Here is a 6,203-nt window from a genome sequence, read left to right on the forward strand (position 1 = left end):
CTGTTGGCTTTGAACTATCTGTCCTTACATTTTTGAGGCGCGCTGACAGCCAGAGAGGGCCCATTCTCCAGCAGAACCAATCTGGGGGTCTGTCCTAAGGTTGAGCAGCCTAACAAGGGATGTTCCATGAACTGTAGAGCTGCCCGACATGCTGGTAGTCCTCTCCTGATAGCACCTCTGGCTGCCTATTCACATGCTCGGAGATGGGGAGGTGGGGGGGCGGGGCATTTTAATTACAGTGGTTCATAGAGAGCTGCTGTAATTAAAATGCTGCAGCATTATGTTTATTAAGACCCTGCACATTTAAAAATGGCTGTGAAATGCTTTAAATAAAGCTCATTCAATAAAGTGCCCCATGTCCTTTTGAAATGGAGGGGGTCTTAATATATGTGATGCTATGACAATACTAGAGCATTCAAATTAGAGCGTCAGAGCATGTCTATAGGCAGCCTGATTCTGGCCCTCTCAGAGCGTGTGGAGAGCAGTCTCATGGCTGTCTCTGCAGTGTCTGCAGAGCCTTTTTAGGGATCCCTTAAATTACTTGGGCCGTAAGGAAGCCAGAGCAGGAGGAAAGATCTCACCTATGACATTTAAAGCACAGAAAGTTCAGTGTTTCATTATATTTTTTAAGAACCATATTTATGTGCATATAAAAACTAAAAACTACTTAAGTACTAAAGATTAGTGTTCCCCACTTTTTGCTGGCTTTCAGAGGTGAGTGCATAGCAACAAAGGGCTTACATGCTTGAATTTATCTGTCTGTAAATCACAAGCTGTCATATACAACTCCTTTTCACTGGTCAAAAAAATCTCAAACCATTTAAGGAGACCTACATTATGCCAGTTCCTCTCTATTTGTACACCTGAGACTTCCATTGCTAGATGACAAAGACCAGTGGACACTGGAGGACAGAAACTCAAATAAGGAACAACTCATTTAAGCTGGCGGAACTCAGTTGCATGTTTGCTACGAGCAGAAAATGTAGTCCTACGGCCAATGCTTTTAATGGCTGCTGTGTGTGACTCTGTTTTTTGGAGCCAGTCTGAGATATTTAGACTGTGTACCACACTGGTGGGAACTGCAGGTGCCCAGTATCCTTGAAAAACAAGATGAAGGGTTGTCAATGGTCATTAGGCAGCCAAAAACAGAGTGACTGCCTTTGAAAATTTGGTTGCAAATTAACTAGACTACAAGTATCTGAAAAGTAGTTAATATAGGACACATATAATAAAATCAATGTGCAGCAGTTCCTTCAAGCCAACTTGAAGGAACTATGTATCAGACCTGGATTGGTTCTGTAGGCATATAAATGAGACAGGTGCAATATAGGAGCTGTCATGCCAAAGGATAATCCAGATCAGCTGCTGCAGGCAGAAAAATATTTAAATTCCATTGCCACCTTTATTCTGTACTGCAGACTTCCCTGAACTCCTACACTTGGGCTTCTAAGCATTTCCAGAAGGGATTCAGTTAATTGCCTAGGTGCCAAACTTCCACCCAAATCTGTTGCAATCCATACTGGTTCTAGGGAGGTTCCTAAATCCCTTGAAGGTACCAATCCACTAGGTATGCTTCAAGTTCATCTATCTCATACCAAAAACATTGAGACCCTTTTAATAACAAGGCTGATAGTGTGCTGCCCCTTACATTTTGCATAATAGCTTAATGGGGGACCTGGGTTCTAGACATTTCTCAGGCTAAGCATATTCAAACCCACATCACCACTGAACAGGAGAGTGCCCTAACCTCCATCCTCTAGAAAAAGTTGGTTGGAGTGACCCCTTCTCTTAAAATCGAGTCGCTGGGCATCCAAGGTGGCAAAAGTCCGGAGAGAGTAATTTGTAGCCCAAGGGATCTCCTCTGGGAAGGGAGAAACAGGGAAGGATTATCTGAAATGTGACTCTAGAAGGTAACTTGGGTGACAGTGACTATGAACTGACAGAATTCAAGATCCTAAGGCAAAGAAGGAAGGAGAACAGCAGAATAAAGACACTAGACTTCAGAAAATCAGATTTTAGTACCCTCAGAGAACTGATGGGCAGACTACCCTGAGAAGTCTGAGGGGAAAAGAAGCCCATGAGAGTAATGTGCCGTACTTGACATAAATAGTCGTAACGATACAATATTTGTTATAGTTCTTTATCAGTAGGTTTCCTTATTTGTTAAATATTGTGATACCAGAGGGGATATCTATTCTGAAGTGTTTTCTTTCACTACTAAGCTGAAATGGGTAGGAAGGAAAAAGGCATTCTGAATACTTAGATCAATGAATGCAACAAAAGAAAAAAGTAATTAAGTGTCTCTGCAATCAGATTTTTTTATTATAGACTATAATGGGACTATGCCAATGCAATGTCTAATTTATATATTAAAAAATTCTCACTTAACAGAGTGTTTTTAATGTGAATTTTTTAAAGTATTCTAAGTAACCTTTGCCTAAAACAAGTTTTACAAAAAGTTCCACAAAAATGTGAAATAAGAAATATATATCCTTCCAAGGCATCTATTTACTTTTATAAGGATGTAGCTAAAATCAGACTGGGCAACCCAATAACAAAAGATGATTCACCTTCTAATATGTTGTTAGGAATATCCCCCACTTCCGTGCACCATCAAGCAACATCAGGATTGCTGAGCTGTGGGCATAGGGGAGAGGTGGGCAAAAGGCAGCCCACGGGCCAGATGCGGCCCGCCGAGCCATTCTATCTGCCCATGGGCCCCTAAAAATTTAGAAAATTAATATTTATCTGCCCCTGGCTGCCTGTCATGCAGCCCTTGATAGCTTGCCAAAACTCAGGAAGCGGCCCTCTGCTCAAAATAATTGCCCGCCCCTGGCATAGGGTGTCCTTTAAGCATTCTGGAAGAATTCCGGCTGAGTCCACCAGTATGCCTCTGGGGATGAGAACTGGAGCTCCCCATATGCAAAGATTCATTTCTTGAGCATGTTCTCTAGTGGGTTATGGACTGGAGAAAGATCCCACACTATTTACTGATTTGTTTGATGCACCTGGCTGGAGAGTATTGGGCTAATTGCACGATTTCACAATGATTACACCCTTAATTTGTACAACACAATTTTATTTGAATAAAGCTTACTGTGTACACAACACAAACATCAAAACATTATAACTACATATACTAAGAACAGCACTCCAAGAACAATTAAAATTACAACAAAAGGTTAAATTTGAACTAGAAAAGATATCTCTTATTATTTACATTATACTTATAGCCCTACGATTCCGAGAAGCCAAATACCCAGATGTCTGTTCATTCTTTAATGAGGTTTAATGGGCTGGCCTCAGTTGTGGTAGGAACAAGTCCCCTTTCTCCAGTCCCACTCGGGCGCTCTGTGGCTTCAGCATGAACAAAAGATTCGTATTCACGGGGAGGGTGGTTCAGGTGATCAGGCTGATCTGGCCTACACTTGCAATTCTTCTTTTGTTGTTCTGCAAGTGAGGTTACCTCCAAATTGGGACTGTAGTTTATGGGTTATATACTGGGTGAATTGCTGTCATTGGCCCCTCCTACCCAAACTTGTCACTACTCCCAAATTTGGGCTTGGATATTATGTCATGGATAGTTTCTTTGGCAGGAAAGTTTTACCCACCAAGTGGAATTTTCCTCTGCAGCGAACTTTTAGCGCCCTCATCTTCTGGAACCTTCCATACCACCATCGTGACCCTTTAGTGCCCTCAGTTTTTTATCTGTTGTATAAAATCCTTGGGCTTCAATTTCTCGGAATTCTGTAACAAGTCTAATTAAGTTTTGATTCTAGTCTAAACTGGCTAATGGGCTTTTTTTACATATAACCCATAAACTCCATAAATTTATCATTCAGGTGACAGAATAGAAGCCAGTTCTCTGTCCCCAAGAATTAACCACAAACAGTCCCAAGCCTGGCATAACTCCATGAATGCTTCCCCTTCCCATAGAGGTGACAGTGCCTTTTTAAATGCAATTCTTGCTCTTCTGGCAAAATGTCAGACACAAAAAGGAGAGAAATGAGTCAATATTTTCCTCATTTGGCATGGCAGGAATTAAGAATAAAAAGGGCCACTGGAGAACAGACATATTTTTCTATTTCTGTAGATGGAAGGAGAACTTCAAAAGGTAGAGTTAGAGTATCCATAGTTCCTTTTCCAAAATGTATCAAGTAGATTAGGTACCTGCTAAAATCTACTGCTATAACCACAGAGCAAGGACTATCGTCTAGTGCTATGGTTCTTAACCTTTTCAGACTCCAGGCCCCTCTCCATAACGTTTTTTAGCAACACCTTCTGCAGGTGTGGATGAAGAAAGCTTTTCCTTTTCCCCTTGCAAAGGAGACATACTCCCCTGCCTTTGTCTCAGCACATAAAGCCCAGGGGATGCCCCTCACCAGGAAGTGCATTAGCGGGGATGGCACTTACTGCACCCTGTCCCCAATGGTATTAATGCCTGTCTGGGCTAACAGATGGGCCAGGAGTAGCAAACCTTTAGGCAGCCTGTCTTTTCAGGTCAGGCTGCAGTAGGAACATACCCTCCTGCCTCGGTCACTTCCACAGCAACTCCCCAAAACAGAGGCATGTCAGGGAAGTTCCTCCTGGTACCCTTAGAAGGATCTCTAACAACCCAGTTTTGAATTGCTGGGCTATTAGTTAGAACACAAGACTAAGTCAGTGATATTCAACCTTTTTTGGACTCAGGGCAGCACCCCCTCAGAAAATGCCAGCTCTCAGCTTTCATTTCTTTCTCAACTATAGAAGAATAATTGAGCAATTCTTTTGTTGTCAAGAACTTAGAAAGGCCACAACAGGTCAGGCTGTTTTTGATGCTATGGATTCCTATTTGAAATCTCTGGATGCTAGTACATGCCACGGCATTGAATCCTCATTAATTTAATGAGCTTTAAAAATTTTAACTTGGGTTATTTTGGTGAGTCGCGTTCGTGTTTTTATGTCATGGTCTTTTGAATGAATTAAATCCTGTGTATAAATTCCTCGCAGATTTCAGCGACACTACCACCAGTAGTGTCTTTCCTAATAAATTACAGCAGGAGGTGCATGTTTGCCGGTAAACTGGCCTTCACAGTCCCTGCCCTGTGCTGGGAATCTCATGCTAAGCTACCACCCACCCTGCACGCCAGGCCGCAGTCACCCCAAAACCCTGCCACTTGCACCCACCTAGGCTCAGTCCGGTGTCCTAGTAAGTGACCCTGGGGTGATCGAAACAACAAGCCGTGTGAATCATCCCCCTCCCCTCCCTTTCCCTTCCCCCCATGTTACAAAGTAAATCTGAGTTTAATTTAGTAAATGACGTGCAAGTGTTTGTACACCTAATATTGAACAGCAACCTTAAGAGGATCTCACATTGCCCCAGGGTACTGCATCACCCAGTTGAGAATCACTGCCTTAGGACACACTACTAGCTTCTCACAGATTTACTTGGTATCCCTGAGCAGGTGTTTTAACCTTTCTGTGGACTGTATTTCTAATGTGCTCATAGCCCATTGGAAATACATGGAAGTAAGTCTTACATTAGCATTTACAAAGTCATTTTCCATTATAACACTTTGTTTTCATATGCTTATGGCTAAAATAGTTGCATCTGAGGCCAAATATTTCTTGATATCTGCCTAACTGGATGGAGTGAGAGAGACACTTAACTGGATATTCATGAGCCAGTCCAATAAAATTATGGCGAGAAAGTAAGTCTTTCCATTGGTTGTATCACATAATTAGATTTTTCATTTTTGAATTTTATTTCAGCAAAGTATGGCTAACCTTTGAAATGAGGCACAGCAACATAGTCTCTAATGGGAACAAAGTTTCTAACTCTTTTCCCATAACAAACTCAATACCAAGTTATAAATGACTGGAAATTACCTCCAGGAATTCTCTATTTAAATGCGTTTGTGTGCACTCTTTCATAGTTTCATAGTTGGCAGGGTCGGAAGGGACCTGAGCAGATCACCAAGTCTGACCCCCTGCCACGGCAGGAAAGAGTACTGGGGTCAAACAACCCTGGCAAGGTGATTGTCTAGCCTTGTCTTAAAGATCCCCAGGGTAGGAGCCAGCACCACTTTTCTTGGAAGTTGGTTTCAGATCCTAGCCGCCCTGACAGTGAAGTAGCGTCTCCTGATGTCTAATCTGAATCTACTCTCTGCCAGCTTGTGACCATTATTTCTAGTCACTCCTGGTAGTGCTCGGGGGAACAGGGA

The sequence above is a fragment of the Crocodylus porosus genome, unplaced genomic scaffold (genome assembly GCF_001723895.1).
Source record: "Crocodylus porosus isolate Cpor-Errol unplaced genomic scaffold, CroPor_comp1, whole genome shotgun sequence".
Lineage (NCBI taxonomy): Eukaryota > Metazoa > Chordata > Crocodylia > Crocodylidae > Crocodylus > Crocodylus porosus.